General features: G+C 43.8%; 1 long non-coding RNA gene across 1 annotated transcript; it reads right to left on the bottom strand.

The window, feature by feature from the left end:
- Window positions 1–348: 348 nt before the first annotated feature.
- Window positions 349–15,370, bottom strand: LOC119716737 (uncharacterized). Its single transcript, XR_005265252.2, has 3 exons — window positions 15,188–15,370; window positions 6,465–6,569; window positions 349–5,128 (listed from the first exon to the last, which is right to left on the bottom strand). It is a non-coding gene; the product is annotated as an uncharacterized lncRNA (long non-coding RNA).
- Between the last annotated feature and the right edge of the window lie 1,409 nt (window positions 15,371–16,779).

Raw genomic sequence — 16,779 nt, 5'->3', positions numbered from 1 at the left:
CGCTATCTGCCATCCAGAACCACATCCTGTAACATTTTACTTTCCTCAACAGGTTCCCATACAGATACTGTGCATTACCTATTTAACCACTGGGACTGCATCAGGTCCCCGAGTCATCTGGCACCTGTGTAAGTGCATTCTCCATTACATCATACAAAACAGCGTCGGGATATATTTAGCTGTGGCTTAGACACAGTATGAGAACAAGAATTTAGCATCTCTGATTTCACATGACCAAATTTTCGTTTTTGTACAATTTATTTCAAGAACAGAATGCAAACATACCTCGGGGCTTCCAGATGCTTTCCTGCCTCTGAAGGCCCTGTTGCTTCCTTCTGCATAATACAAAAGCATGGTGACAGGAGTAGCTATATGACAACAGACCTTCGCTGCTCACAAGTAGTCTGGTGAAATCAATGAGTCTGTGTGAGCAGCAACCAGTTGTCACATTTGCAAAGATACAAAAGTGGACTGTGTGTTTCTGGGCTTCACCTCACAAAGGATCAGCCTTATGTTGTTCGTAACCGATGCCGAGACATTGGCTTCTGTTTGTGCCAGATGGAGCCTGTTCCTTTTGAGTCCTCAGCCTCTTAGCTGCATGACATACCTGGCTGTCTAATAACTACACAGTTAAGTTACTTCAGGGAATGTGCTGGGATTTTTAAGTCGTATAGTAGCAGGTGTCATCTGATTATGCATTTAGACAGAAGAGATTTCAGCATAAAGGAGAGGGGATCATGAGATAAAGGGAGCTTAAACGAGAGGAAGAGAGTAATAAATAATTTAGCTTGAAAAGAACAAAGATATTCAGAATGAACAAGATAAAGCGAGGTGTTAATTATAAATAGGAAAGTTGAGAAGAAAAAGTGGAACTATATGGGAGACAGTTTACAACACATTTATATTTCTCACAAGCACTTAGTGGTATAATCTCAGGTTTTCTCAGCAGCTGGAAGAAATGGCTGTACTGATCCCATTAGCTGGTTTTGCTCCTGGAAATGGAGTGCACAGCGCTTACTCTGTCCTGGTCTAGGTGCTCATGCTCTTATCTGTACAGGATCATTTAGCTGCTGCTACTGGACATTATAAAATGCCCATGAGCACTTACAGATTGCCAACTGCAGAACTTACCACCATTAGTGCAACGCAGTAGTAGGAATTATGTACAAGTTCAATTTAGTACAGCACTTAATGGGACTTAAACACACAAATAGGTATGCTTTTCTAAAGAAGCTATAAGATGGTAAAAGGTTTTCTGGATCTTTATTTTTATTTCTATAATGATTTGATCCCACCCCCTGAGACTTTAAATGCATAATGCTTTTTCTTTTTACACTAATAATAAAGGCTCCTCAGATATTTAGGTATCCAACAAATGAGCAATTATTATTTTATTTAAGAGCCCAATGTGAAATTCTCATGCAGAAGTCTTCAGCATTAGGAAGAAAATTCGAGGGAACAAGCAGGGACCCCTTTCCTAGAACCTACTTGTTTCTACAAAGTCACAATGCACTGGCTTTGTGCTCCTCTGCTCACAATATTCTCTTGTCTAGACCTCCAGGACAGCATATAGATATAACAGGAGGCAAGACAACTTTTGTATTTTGCACTTCTTCAGAGAAATCTTTTCACACTGGACAGCAAGACTATAGTGCATTCAGATGTTAGGATTTTTTTAAATGATTTTAAAATGATTATCACAGCATGATAAAATTGTTTGAAATAATTTTCAAACTTCCTGAACTGCAATTTAGTACTTCTTAAAAAAAAAAAAAAACACATGAAAAGCTGTACATATTTAAACCTGAAAAATGAAAGTGAAAATGTAAAAATAGCTTTTCTGGATGATTTCACAGTAAGCAATGACATTTAACCTGCTAGATATTTCAGAGAGGACATACTAATGCTTTTGTATCTTTTTCTCCTTACACTTTTCACAGATGACTTTTTAGTGTTGCAACAGTCATACCAAAACCCCCTGAAATGTGAGTAGTTTCAGTATCAACCCGTTGCTGTATTTACAGAGGGAAGCAGCAGCCAAGGTTTGTTCCTGGGTGTGCACAGGTGTGCAGATGCCAGCTGGTTACTACAGTTTCAGAGTAATTAGCCACTCACAATGGGAAGAGCATACAAGTTGAAGAACAAGGAGAGAGATCATCCCCGCCTACAATACTTGTCACAAAGGTCAGGTTTGCAAGGAGCAACCACTAGAGAAACCAGAAATACATGAGCACATACAGACTTGAGAAAGAGGCAGCTGCTAGAAGGGTTTGTCTTCAGGATGTTGAAAACTGGGTTTTAGGAGCTTAATGTGTATCTTTGATGAAGGAGGAATGGTGGGACTTGTCCATGAGGAAGGACAGTCCATGAGGAAGGACAGCCCATGCTCCAAGCTTTGTATTTACCTAGATGGACAGAGGACAGGCCTGATTTATTTTGTGCCTGTCCCTTTTGATTTTAACAGAACCAAAGAGTTTAAAGGTGCAGAGAAAGAGATGCAATACAGATGTGCAATAGAAAGACAGAAGCATACACACATCCTCTGTGCTTACCTTGGCACGTTGACTTCTGTTGACTATTTCAAAGCATCAAACCAGTTTCATAACAAAGCCTGACCATTCACTTCTCACCAGCCACCATGATTTCCCCATGATATCCTTACATAAGGATACAGATTTGCAAAGTCAAGTTTTACCTGCCCTCCCCCTAGTAAGCCAGGCCACTCCAGGTGCAGGGAAACACAGGAGCTTGCAGTCATCTAGCTTGATGATGCAGTCCTTTACCTGCGTGGAAGCCGATTCTACATTATTCACAAATCAATTTCTTTGATCACAGCCCTATCTGGCGTTTGCTTTAAAATGGACTGGAAAGTGCTCCCAGAGGAGCATCTGTGCATGTGCTGCATAGGCCAGTCCTCAGAGCACCTGCTCCCACCCATCCCTGCAGCACCAGGCTCCTCTGCAGTGCTGGAGTTAAGCTGCCTGCTTTCTTCCTCAAGTGTTATTTGTACCAAGACAGAAATCTTGATCAGACCACAAGGCTTCACTGCACCAGCTCTAGCAGAACTCCAGATAACATGCTAGCATAATTCCAGGCATGTTTGCACCGCAATCAAGGAGCTGTAGTGCATGTGCACACAATGCACCTCATTTTAAGGGAGCCCTCCTTTGTGCCAACCACAGTGATTAATGCTTCTGGAATAATGACTGCATCCAAAACTAATCACAGTGACTTCCAGATCTGGATCTGATTACTGCTTCCATACAAACAAGCACCACCAAGACAAAGTTATCAGGGTTCTCCCCTTTGCTCTACTCTGAACACAGTCAAAATCCAAACTTCTCCACCTCCTCCTGCAGACACCCTCACCAGCCCTGTCCTTGAGGCACCGGGGTGTATCAGGCCACATCTACCACTGGGGATCAGGTCCGCTCTTCCTCTCCCCTCAAAGATTCAGAGTTAAGTGGAAAACTCATCTCAAGTGTGAAAGCAGACAACCAAAACCAAAAATGGAGTCAGGTAGGAATACAAGCTAATGGGAAGTACACTAACTAATGAGGAAAAATATAGCCAGATAGGAAGAGATCCTTTGAAAACCATTTATTAACAAATCAGCTTCTGTACAGTTACTTTATCTGTCAATAGAAGAAAAAATGAGGATGCTGACAAACCTTCATCCCACGATCTGTGGCATTAATAAATAACGAAGTGTTAAAAAACTGGGACACTTTGTGCCTATAACAATATCACACAAGGACGAGGGAATAAAGCTGAACAAAAAAGGACATAATTGTGTATTGCTGGTAAATAATGACATGAATGGAGAACAAAACTGCAGAAACAAATCCAGTCCCCCCACTACAAGCATCTAATAGAAAGAAAACAGGGCTGCCTCTTGTTGTTGTTGTCAGTAATCAGATCCAGATCTGGAAGTCACTGTGATTAGTTTTGGATGCAGTCATTATTCCAGAAGCATCCAGCCCAAACTGACTAGATAAAGACAGAGGGGATGGAAGCAGAGGGAGGGCTTTTGGGGTATGTACCACCCCAACGTAAACAGCACAAGGAAAGATACAGCCTGAAGGGAAAGCTTTTTAAACCCCTAACAACATTAATCAGATTTCACAAAGGTTTTTAAGCAGCACACCCTACTGCCTGCCATCTACACAGCTTATGCCACAGAAGCCATCCAATGTTGGTTTTGCGTTGCTCATTTGTCAAGTCACATCCAAGCTCCCTGATTTTGTTCCACATAAGCGTCTCATATGCCAAAGCATTCTGCTGTTGAAAGCAAGGGAAAGGATTCATTTTTTGTGGGTTCAAGCAAGTCAGAAAACACTCTACAGAAACTAGGAAAGCAGTTAAACACAGGGAAGGATCATCTGGTAATGAAGGTTGGACTAAAAAACAGGAATCTGAGGAGGCTGAATTAGGTAGGGCCTTATATTCCCTTTATAGGATGTGCATCAAGCAGAGCTCTGCCTCGAACCCTCCAGGAAACAGGAGAGTTACGATGGTGCCTTTTCCCTAAGAGCATCTCTAAGCTTTCCTCACAGGAAGCTTTCCTTGTGGTGCATTCTGAAGTAGATCAAATGTACAGGAAAATCCCAATTCAGAATTAATTGGCATACATTTTTCTTCAGGAGCTGGAGAGATTTTTGAATTTCTTCCCTCTAGATGAACTCACAACACTCCCACAATCCCACATTTGAGGTTGTACCTGTCTTTGTAAGCATGCAAGCAAAAGGCCTGCAACAATGTGTCTGATTTTGCCACTCAACCTTGCTATTCAGATGCTTTCCAGTCTGCTGTCCATGGCCCGTGTTTGCTCCAGCTTCTCCTTGCAGCCTTAGCTTCCTTCAGCTTTGTTCTTGTTGCGGGTGCAGTGTCACAGGACACAAGCCTTGTTTGGCATGAACCAGCTGCAGAACCAGATGCTTGGTGGTGCCAGGAACCTGCCTGCTTAAGGAGTCCAGAACAACGCATCACTTGGAAGCACTTGGTACACCGAGCTCAGGATCATCACACCACATCCTTATCTTCTGGTATTTGATGACAGTGAAGGCATTTATACCATGACAGACCACTGCACCCTTAAGCCATGCTTCTTCTCTGAAGAGACGGCTTTCTTTTATAGAATGGAGAAAAAAAAAAGAAAAACATGCCAGCCAAACACCACATCCCCTGCTAAGTACCACTACTACTTATCCGGACAGGTATTCACTTTTCATCTGCCATCCAGCAGCTATCTGTACAGGCACCAAGCTCCGTCTGAGTCACACAGTAATAATCACTGCTTATATACAAGATCCCTTGTGTACTGTATATTAATGTCTGGCTGGTAATTTAATGGCACCTCTAGGCATAAACAAAAGTTTATTAAAACAGTAAGTAAAATGTTCCCAAAGACTGGCCTGCATTTTTAATTTTCTATTCAGCATTCCAAAATCCAGAGCCAGCCTTTTTATGCAAAAAGACAGCTACAGAGTTAGCACCAAGTAGCAGCATTTTGTGCGAGTTAGACACAGCATGGCCTAGAGCAATAGGATGCTTCATTTATATTCCTGACCCTTTCTTTTCTGATCATCTTTAACAATGACAGCCAAACAAAAATTTGGATTACTAGGAAACGTGTACAACTCAAGAAAGCAGCAGCATATTGATTACTCCTCACAATCAAATTACGTGTCAGCTCATCCCTGGGAAGCCACATGGCAGCTGAAGCCTCAAGTCCCAGCCAGCAGTTGGCAGTGCCCCAGTGCCCTCTGTAGTTTAGACCGGGCTGTGCTCTGAACACTGGGCACACAAGTGTGATGCTGTGCCCTCCCTGCAATCCTCTTTGTTCACACAAGACACTCATTCCACAGTGTTTTGAAGACCAGCAGCTTTCTTTTATGAGAACTCCTTGAGCATGATAAATGCACACACTATGGGCTTCAGCTGCTACACATACTGTGCATTGCAGTGGGTGAGTAGGTGGATATTTTTCAACAATACCTAAGCAGAAAACCTCACTGATTTTCACATTTTGGGTTAATTAACAGGGACCCAGCAATCTGCAGTAGGCAATTAGTCCATGAAGGAAGTGCAGCACAGAGCCACCAGCAGCCAAGCAAGGAGCTCTGCTTGCCACAGGCTCCTGAGACCACAGCCACATGTCCTAGCAGCAGCAATGCTCCTCTGCTGCAACTCATCACATGCTAGTGGCCTGCAGCGCTTCCCAGCTCCCAGACAGTAACGTGCCCCATCCCCACTCTGAAGGAACGTGCTCGACTCTCACCCACACTCTTGGGTTTCCACAGCAAGGAAACCTGAGCATTCAGGCAGCCAGGTGTGCTCCCATGTCTGCTACCTACACGACCAGAGGAATAGGACTCCAGGAGCCCAGAGCAAATACAGATATTGCCAGCTCTTTGCTTGAAGCCTGGAAGCATTTGTCATAACCTAGAGATTTGCCTGCTTACCAGAATCGAGTCATTCAGGCAGCGAAGTCTTTTGCAAACAGCACCAACAAAGGAGAGACCACAGGTACTGCAGAGGGAAATCCACTAAAATAAATCCTTCAGTGCCTGTGTAAGGATAAAAATTGGTTTGTAAGAGATAAAAGCACTCGCAGCACATCAACTGCCTTTCTGTGGCATTCTTCAGTGCTGAACACAATTCAGGTTTTTATTGTTAAAATACATTTTCCTCATTCTTAAGAGACATCCTAATATAAACAGATTTGCTACTGCCCCATTAGCCTTAACCTGCAGAGCTTGGTGTCCTTATTTATAGCAACATGACTTTACCCTTAAAGAAAAACTGTTCTTTAAGCTCCGGTCTTGCAGCTTCCATGGTCTTGTCAAAGATTAGATATCAAAGCTTTGAATATGCAGCAGTAAGTGTGGGATTTTAAGTCTTGCACATGTATCTTGTTTATTTTGTCTATCAGAAATTGATGGCACTCTTCATGCAAGAGGAGGCAAAAGGCAGAAGGTAAGGTGCCAGGAGCAATACAGATACAGCTGTGGTATTTCACATTTCCAGCTAAAGACCTGGGTCAATACTTACCTATGATAAAAGGATTCCACAAGGTATTCAGGCATAATGGACTGTTCATGCAAATAAGGGTTTGCAGGATCTGGTGCAGAACTTGAAATTAAGCAGACTAACACTGCTGTCGGACCCCTCAGACTTGCTGTGGTGGCAAGTCCCTAAAATCCTCACGGAGGTCAAGGGGTGTTCCACAAGGGAGGGGAATTTGCATTCAAACCATTCCCTGGCAGAGGACATCCATTGTAAGACCTTCCTTTCTAGATCTTACCCCCTACAGATGAGGATGGTTGCTTAGGACCTTCACCCTTTCAAGGAGAGTATTCCTCCCATTTTGATCTTCCTGTTGTGATTTAATCAATGGTTTAATGTTTCTCTGCCTCCACAAGGTCCAAGCTGCCCAGCAGCCACGTGGATACAATGAACTGTGGATAAAATTCTGGTCAACGCTACACTTGCATACATTTTTAAAGGTGAAGAGGCAGATTCATTTAAATGCTCTGCTGAGTTAGAGACCTATGACCTTAAATCATATGCAACTTAAACCTAGCTAATAGCAGATATATATATATGCACAATGACAGCAAGCCACTGACTCCTTCGTTCCAGGAACAGGAAAGAAAAACGTTGGCCAGAGTCTGGAAGCTTTGCATATTCATACTTCTTACAGTTGTTAAATGTTTGAAAATTCAGGTAATGAGCATACAATACTCTGGCTGCCTTTGTATTGCTTGGGGGTTTGCTATTCTCGTAATCTCTCTACAGAAACCGTTCTATCAAGTCAGTTTTTTTCCCCTCAAATTGAATTAGCACTTGTACATTGAAGTTTTCAACATCACCCATAAGATTTTTCAACTTGTCAAAAGAATCTGCGTGGTCTCTAACCATGAATAAAAATGATTTCAGATATCATCTTTATTTGAAGTTTTATTTCCTGGGATTAATTTAATTGATTGTGCTGGTGGCTTGTTAAGCAGCTGCTGAAATAAACAGACCATTTGTCTTTCTATGTAAACATATGGGTACCTGGTTTAATTACACTTCACAATAGTGCTGGAAGGGGAAAAAGCAAAACAGAATAAAAGCCACCCTGTTTTCCAGAGAAAACACAGACCTGAAGTCATAAGGATTCTCCCATAGCAACAAACTTGGCTGCTCTTCTTCTAGGAGATTTTAATAAATCTTTTATCATATGGAAGAAAAATTATGAGGTTATATATATCTACTGAACTTTTTCCACATATAGCCACATGCTTACCGAAGACATTCGTGTTTTTATCCTTTCCTGATATAACTAGGAATAGCCTCATAAATCTCCGCTTCAATATAATCCTCATTTTATGCTTTGCAGACCTAATCCTGATCTGTGTCTATTACAATCACATTAACCTTGTTTTATAGCTGTGTAACAGATCAGGCCCTAACCTGGGAACTTGAGATAAAGCCAGAAGAGGGGCATTCCTCTATTTTAACATATTTTTACTTCTCCCAGACAGTTCTGCTGAAGAAAATAGCATGGCCAACAGAAATAAAAGGATCGATAGTTCCAAATAATTCTTCCTGGACTCTTTTGCAAGAATTATTTAGTTCCTTTAAAACCTATATATATATATATATATATATATATATATATATATATATATATATCCTGACTTCCCTAGCTATGCTCATTATACAAGCAATAACTCATGGACTTATGTGGGAGACGAGACAAGCAGAAGGAAGTGGAGACCCCAGCACTGGAGCTAAAGGAGGCAAAAAGTCACTTCTGTACTAGGAATCTGGAAAGCCATAGGGGTGTGTAAGATCAGTTATCAATATCCTTTTTATGCCCAGATAAGCACCATTCCTAGCAATAAGCACGTACTGCGCAAATGCAATATTAACAGCATGTAGCTGTGTCCAAACAGCAGGAAACCACATAAACAAGACTTGTTACATTACACACAGCCTCAGCTTTTCCCCTCCAACCAACTTTGCCAGCTATTACAAGCTTTTGATGAAATTAAATACACAAACACTATCAAAGCACCTACAAGAATGGGACAAAGTAAATACTTCAGGACTATCATTTTGAGGCAGTCAGAAGGCCTTGGAAAGAGTAGAGAAGCATAGAAGTGTTTGGGTTGGAAGGGACCTTAAAGCCCACCCAGTTCCAGCCCCCTGCCATGGGCAGGGACACCTCCCCCCAGCCCAGGTTGCCCAAAGCCCCATCCAGCCAGGCCTTGAGCACCTCCAGGAATGGGGCAGCCACAGCTTCTCTGGGCAATAGCGGAGTAACTGGATTGCGTGATGTGTAAACCAACTCCAAGAACCAGACCAGAAGAAAAGTGGCTGTGGTCCCCAGGCCAGCGAGCTGACAGGTGCTTCAGAGCCAGGAAGCTGGGCTCCAAAGTCATCTGCAAAGCTACTGCTGCATGGCTGACCCTGCTGGTGGGAAAGGAGTAGGTCTCTAGCAACATGAACTAGCCTTGCAATTGCTTGCAAAGTGAAAAAAGGGGGAAAAAAAAAAAACAAAACAGGAAAGAGAGGAGCCCTACACCTTCATTACACAGGAGATGTCTGGCCATGAACAGACAACACTAAGCTTGAACTCAATAAACACTCCCTTTGCCCCACTGTGTCCTCATCTACCACTGCTTTTAAAGCAGCAAACCTTGCCCCTGGGGCTGTACACCCCTGTATCTACCCAGACACGTTCAGGTGACCGAGCATCAGCCCTGCCTCTGCAGAGAGTTCAAGCTCTGGTCCTCAGGAAGACTGCAGAGTAAGTCAGGATAGCCACAGATGCAACTCCTCCGCTGTTCTCAGTGAGATACTGGATTTAAAGACATACCAAAGACTTGCTTTTAAATGAAGTGGGATATTCATCCATGTATCAAGTAAATGGAACGATGTTGATTTGTCACTTGACTGCTAAAAAATAGAGGAAGGCAGTTAAGACAAGGCTGCAACCACATCACTGGCACCGCTTGCTGAAAGCGAGCATCCACCTAATGACAGACGTAAGCTACTCCGATTTCCTCGGATCAGTTTATAATTTGGGATGCTGTCTTGGGATATCCTATTTTTACCTTTAACGGAGGAACATAAAAATTCTAATCAGTTCTAAAGTCTCAGGAGTCCACGTGGAATTTGCATTTCTGCATAACGAAGGACTGGGTACAGAAGAATAAAGTGGGAACTATTTGGATTATACAGAGCCAGGTAGGATGCTGCCGTGGTCAGTTCCTCAGCAGGATTTGGCACAGTTGGCAATATTTACCTTTCCCCCCTCCTCTGGAATGAGGCCAGCTGTAATTAGACATTATAATGAGCAAGATGCTTGAATTCACAGTAGAGCAGCAAACTTGTTTTTCCTCACCTTCAGTAATGTATTTCTGCCCTCCTTCTTCATCTTTCCGTGCTGTTTTGTAGTTTGTGTCAAACAAGCTTCATTCTTCTCATTACAGACAAAAATCTTTGCTTGTTGAAGTGCTGAGAGAGCTAATTCTCGTTGTTCTCACTTGTTACAGAAAGCCTCCTGCCAAAGGAGCCATTTGGCTCAAAACACTGTAAACAAGCTCTCCTTCTCCCCCCCACAGCTTGCTTCAAGAAGTCTGTTTTCATAAACACTACATCTTGTCTGCTCAAAACAGCCAAGCTTGGAGTTGCTAATATCAAATACATTTGTAGAAGGCAGCAATAAAGAAGCACCTCGACAGACTAATGATGGCCTCCCACAAGCCTGGCACTTAAAAGGCTCACCTCCCTGCCTTGCATATTAAAAGGTAACAGCCGAGTGGCACCATTGCCACACACAGTTGTCAGGTGGAATACCTGCCCTGTTGGCCACCGAAAATTAAAAACAGGCATTGCTGGCAATGAAAAGAGGTGTCACTGATGGGCTGACCGTGAGTCAGGCTGTGTTGCTGCAGACCCTGCCCGTGCCAGTGCCTTTGGGCAGCAGCAAGGCACGAGCCAGGGATGTGCTGCAGATGGGCACGGGGCCCAGGCACACCCCGAGCTGTTTCCCTGGGAGGTTGCACGCTGCCAAGCCGAGCCCAGGAGGATGAGGGGTGATGCCATGCCCCTCCTTGTATCAGCTGTAACTTGGCGTTTCGCCCTGCATCCTATTCTGTGGGGATCCCACACCACATGGCACACAGATAGAGACCACCGCCCTCCCTTGCATAGCGTATCCTTAAGATGTTGGACAACCACAATGAGGAAACAACTTGGAAATTTGCTGGCCTGTGGTCTTGCTGCAAGTTTGCCATGATCACCACCACTCAGCCCACACACGGAAAGTGGGGGCAAAGTGAAGATTACTCACTGAATTTGATTTATTATTACAGGCTCTGAAGGTAAGCAGAAAACCTTGGTAGAAAGAGGTGAGGAGTGAAGTGTTTGTTCTGTTCAGGTTAAGAGGCAAAAAACCTCAGCTAGGTCAGAACTTGCTGAAACCCTGTTAACATTTCTGGGAGTAGCAGAGACCAATCCATCTCTGCAGAAGGACCTGTGTCTGAACACAGAGCTGCACATTCCCATCAATGGGGAGTTGAATGCTGGCTTCTGGCATAAATAAGCCACTGGACAAACCTGACACCAACACCACTGGGCTCTTCCACAGGGTAGGAACGAACAAAACTATCTGAAACAGGTGGAGTTCAGGGTTCATCCCAGAAATCAGGATTAATGCTTAAAAATGGGAAAGAGTAAAGATAACCCTAAATAGCAGTCAGCTATAACAACAACAGAAAGAGGGATGACGCCGAACCAAGCCCTGTTTTAAACAGCCTTGTGCTTGGTACCTAAGACACTTCGGGTGATGTTTGCTTTCCTATAAATAGTTTTGAAAAAAGAAAAATTACACTGGTGTCTTTTAATAGGAGCCAACTCTTCATAACTTTCTTTGGAGCTGGTTACATGGGCGTGCCCTAGAGGTTTACCACCTGAGCTCTTTCCCTCCATCTTCCGAAGCTGTGTAGGCCAATATTTATTCATCACTTTGCTTTATTAAGATGCGTTTCAGGTTTTCACCCATGTTGCATGTTTTGCAACTATGAAATATGGATCTAAGACCCCAAAGATACGAGAGAGTAAGGAGCCTTTCAGACATGGGTGGTTTTTGGAAAAAGCCCGCCCCAGATGCAGGAGCAGCACAGCACTGCTCTGTGACCTACAGCAGCTTCTAACACACCCAATTGTCTTCGGCTTAAATGTCACTACATTAGAACAAGTACAGAGCTCCTTTTTTACATTTTCATCGCGTCCTGCTAAAATCCCAGGTCTGACAGTGTATCTTGACGAAAAGGTCCACATGAAATACGTTGCTAATTATTTATACACCTCTTCAAAGGCTCGGCGCTTCTACTTGTACTTCTTACTACTCCTACCTACCCAGGCCCTACAGCTGTTTTTCAATCACTGAACCGAAACCCCTTAGAGTAACAAGTTTGTAATAGAGGTTCATAAACCTGGCAGTGATTAACAGCACGGGTTAATCAAATGAGTGTAGAACAGGCTTTCCCCCCTTTTCTTTAAGGAAAACTGGCCCCAAGTGTTTTTTCCCTTATTGCTGCACAGAAATAAATTTGCAATTAACTCGTACTTGCTGGTGTCACAGCAGGCTCCGCGGAGCCCAGCAGAAGCAGGCACCACTGCGCTCCGCAGCCCCTGAACGTGCAGGAGCAATCCCTCTGCAGAGGTGACAACAGCACGTGGACACCCAGGGGCGCCTGGGGACTGGGCATTGCTCAGTAATTAACTACCGAGACCAAACTGAAGGGAAGGTATGCTGTTTGCTTCATCTCCTTGAGCCAGGATTTTCTTTCCTTCCATTAACTGCTTCTGGAGTTTACCAAAACCCCACAGCCCCTTCAGTCCGTTCCTCTTACCCCCATCCCCATCACTACATACAGTTTTTCCCTCCTGCATACACTTGGATGTTCCTATAGGTTGCCAGTATTGCTTTATTTTGGCAGTAGGTATGAAACTGGGTGCTTTAGCTAAACCCCCACATGCACAGAGACATCCTTACAGCAATAACTGCTGGTAACCTGGAGCAGCGGGCAGGACACATCACTTCCCTGCTCCTGGGTGAGCTTGCTGAGATGAGTTCTTCCATACAGGCAAGTATTAATGAAAAACAAATGGGAAAAAGAAAAAAAGCCAAACCCGATTACACTATTTTCCACATTGCCAGAGGAACAGGTGTCTTCATCCTGAAGATACAGGTGTTTACCTTCCCCCTCTAGCACTTTTTCTCTAAGATGCTATTTAGCTAGGTCCACAATTTGCCCTCAGGAGGCACAGGCTTCCTGCTAACATCCTGTGACACTGTTACATGAGATCCCACCACCCTCCACCCACTTCTGTTCTTGATAGGTTATAACAATGTAACAGCAGAAAAATAAGCTTATTTGCACATAAATAAATATAAAACTGGAAGCAAGTTCTGAGTGGCACAGCTCCAGCAATCTAATGTAGATACAGACAATTCAGACCAAAGTTTCTTCTCCTTCAGCTATCTTCATACTAGCATACATTTCAGAAACATGGTGTAAGAATAAATAAGACCAGACAAAGACTAAAATTATCTTTTTTGTCCTCTCTAAAGTTTTGGGGGTGTTTTATCCAAAAGATGGTAATCTTAACATGCAGATGTGTGCCAGCATAGCATTCAAGGTGTGATTTGTATGTGCATGAGCTAACAAACTAGGGGAACGCTAACAGACACGGGAATGTCTGCTGACATAATATGGAGAGGAACAATGATTATTTCAGAAAAGTAACTCTGTTTATTCCACATGAATACGACTCTATAGTCTTTGTAAGTTACTTTTTAAATGGGGAAAAAAAAGAAAAATCACAAGACTGCAAATTTAACTCTTCTTAATTTGAATAGCACTCGCACAGCCTAAGTCTATCCTCTAGACAGAGACTAAACTCTCATTTGACGCAGCAGCAGCTTTGCCACAAGGAAGAACACACGAGCACAGCTTTGCTTTGGAGCTCCCATCGCTCTTGCTTTACCATAGCACCTTAAGTGCACAAGTCCTTGAGTAAGGAGACAAACATCCCCTGCTTGTGCTGATACAGAGATCTAGTGTTTTCACCACTTCACATGTACTGCTGGATTTACATGTAAAAAACTGTGATTCCAATGAAGTAACCAGAAGACAGTGATGTCACACAGAATTAAGTAAGGAATGCAGTGTTTTAAAAATAGTTATAACATCAGCCTGCACTTTTAAAATAAGGGGTGTCCCCAAGCTGCCCCTCAGAAGATGGCACCTCTTCCCTCAAAGGAAGGCTAGCCAGCCACCCCCAGGCCAGGTTTAACTCCACAAGAGCATGTAATGTTCAGAGTCTCCACACACGCATCCAAAGGAAGCATAGGTGTTTCCAATTCACTTGGTTATTTTTGACTTAAAAAGGAGTAAATAAAATCTATCTACTTAACTATGCGTAATTAGTATTTCTCCCCTCCCTCTTTGCCTGCCCAAGCTGCTTTGGATACACACAGTGGTTTCAGTCAGGACTAAGCTAATGCAGCCACCCCTGCTGGGACCTGACACCCTCCCACCATCTCTCATGGCAGCACACACAAATTCATTATCAAAACATTACCTAAAAAGATGTTATCTAGGTACAGGAGTAAGCCTGCCATCTCCTCAGAGACCATCCAGTTTTATTATACCACAGAAAACACAGGTTTGGAGCAACCACCCCTCTTCCTTCCCTCACCTGCCAGCCTGGAGACCTCCTTCCCCCCCACAAGCTTCTTTCCTGCCTACGGGCATCTAAAGTAGGTAGGCTCTGCTCACTGATGAGCTTTACTTGCTTTGGTGTCCAGGTGTTTAACATTTATTTGTCAGATTACCTTTCTTTCCAGCCTTTTGAGCCACCTTTAAGCACTCTGAGCAATTCAGGAGCACAGAGTGAGCCACTTCATTTCTAGATCAAAGCACCTCCTGCCTTTGGCATGTTTATAAGGCAAAGGCTGGTCTTACTTTTTAAAAAATAAGTTATTTCATATTACCTATTTCAATAAAATAGTATGCCCACAACACACTATGGCATGCCACAAGACACCACACAACACTGGGGACGCAGCACAAAGCACCAAATAGCACCAGAACACAGCCAGGTGCCACCAAGGCCATACCTCCGCCTAGGGACAGCTCCTGATGCCCTGCCACCAAACTCTCATCCTCTCAGGCAGGGCAGGAGGAGTCTGCTTCAGGCTCCGCTTGGAAAAAGATACAAACCACCCGCATCCCCTGCAAAATGATGGGCAGGGGCAGCAAGCTGCAGTTATCACCACACACCCAACCCCAACACACACAGCTTCTGCACGGCCAGAGGAGAAGGGGCTCGCTGGGCCCTAATTAAGCTGTTACACAGCTGCTAGCACCCACTGCAAACGAGTTTTAATGCTAGTAAAAGCTTTTTTGAATCCAACCCCCTTCATTCAAAGAGTTTAATATAAAATATTACAATGAAAATGTCATAATGACCCCAAAATAAAATAATAAACACCATTTTGGCCTACTTTGGGCTACTATTTACTGTATTTGCTACATATATATGTATAAACACATGGTTGATTATGATGTTTGAAAATTTTTAAAACACATCTTCTTGTTGTCTCTGGTCAAACATCAAAGCAGTTAAGCACAAGTTCGGTTCATCCTAATTCAGCAAAATATTTGAAGCTGGGTGTGTGTATGGGGGCTTGTCTGAAGTGCTTTGCTGGGTGCCCAGAGACTGTTGGAAAAGTGTAAAGTGTTTCTTCCAAATGAAGGGATGAAAGCAGAAATGCAGAGAAATCTTCCAGTCCCACTCATAACGCAGGACAAGACCTTACCAAGACCAGAGAGACCATGGAAAGCACAGAACAGAGGACGACACACACCAGATAGCGCAGCTGAAGGTTAAACACCTCTCGTGTGGGACAGCAGATCTGTGGGATTTGTGATAATACATCTACAAGTGAAATGGATTAAAACAGTGTAATAATAATGAAGGGTAATCTAAGGCACCATGTTATTGTCTCGATCAGCAAGAACAGAGTCCCGAGGACATCCACATTGTGATTTATAGGACTTTTTTTTTTTAATGATCTGTGAGATCCTAATGTCTTCTGTACAAGGAATGAGTGGGAAAGAGGTTGGGAACGGATGCCACCTGTGGGGCTATTTTAAGCTAGCTAGGTTCCCTGTAAGACTTACATTTGACATTCTTACCAGTTTTGTATAGCCCATTACTTCCTTTTGCACTGTATGCCCCTTTATGTCTGTGAATTTCCCTCTTTACAAGCCCCAGGAGGCATGAGGCCATCTGTGGTTTCCCTGCTGGACCAGGCCCATGCTGACCACCAACTGCAGCAGGACGGGGGACGAAACCACCACCAGGTGCCTGCCCAGACGTCCTGCGGCCCCCAGCCAGCCTTACCCTCGGCGAGACCCCTGAGGGGTGTGGGGAGGCAGCCCCCGGCGGGCGGTGAGCAGCCTCCCCTGGGTGCTGTTGGCAGCCTGCTGGGGACCAGGGCTCAGCCTTGTCTGAGATGCTGGGTGGCTGTGAGCAGCGAGGACAACCCATCCGTAATGATTTTTTCACTTATTACCGGTTTTGTTAGATCCCCTCACTTGTGCACGAGGCTGCTGTTCGTGTAGCCAAATCAAACGCGCCTCGGTTTGCAGGCGGCTCCCAAATGTGCTCTTCGCTCTTCCCCAGCATCGCTCCACATCTCCGTGA

This window comes from Anas platyrhynchos, chromosome 4, assembly GCF_047663525.1.
Source record: "Anas platyrhynchos isolate ZD024472 breed Pekin duck chromosome 4, IASCAAS_PekinDuck_T2T, whole genome shotgun sequence".
NCBI classification, from domain to species: Eukaryota; Metazoa; Chordata; class Aves; order Anseriformes; family Anatidae; genus Anas; species Anas platyrhynchos.
Note: the sequence above shows the minus strand (reverse complement) of the source record. Positions and strands in the feature narration are given on the sequence as shown.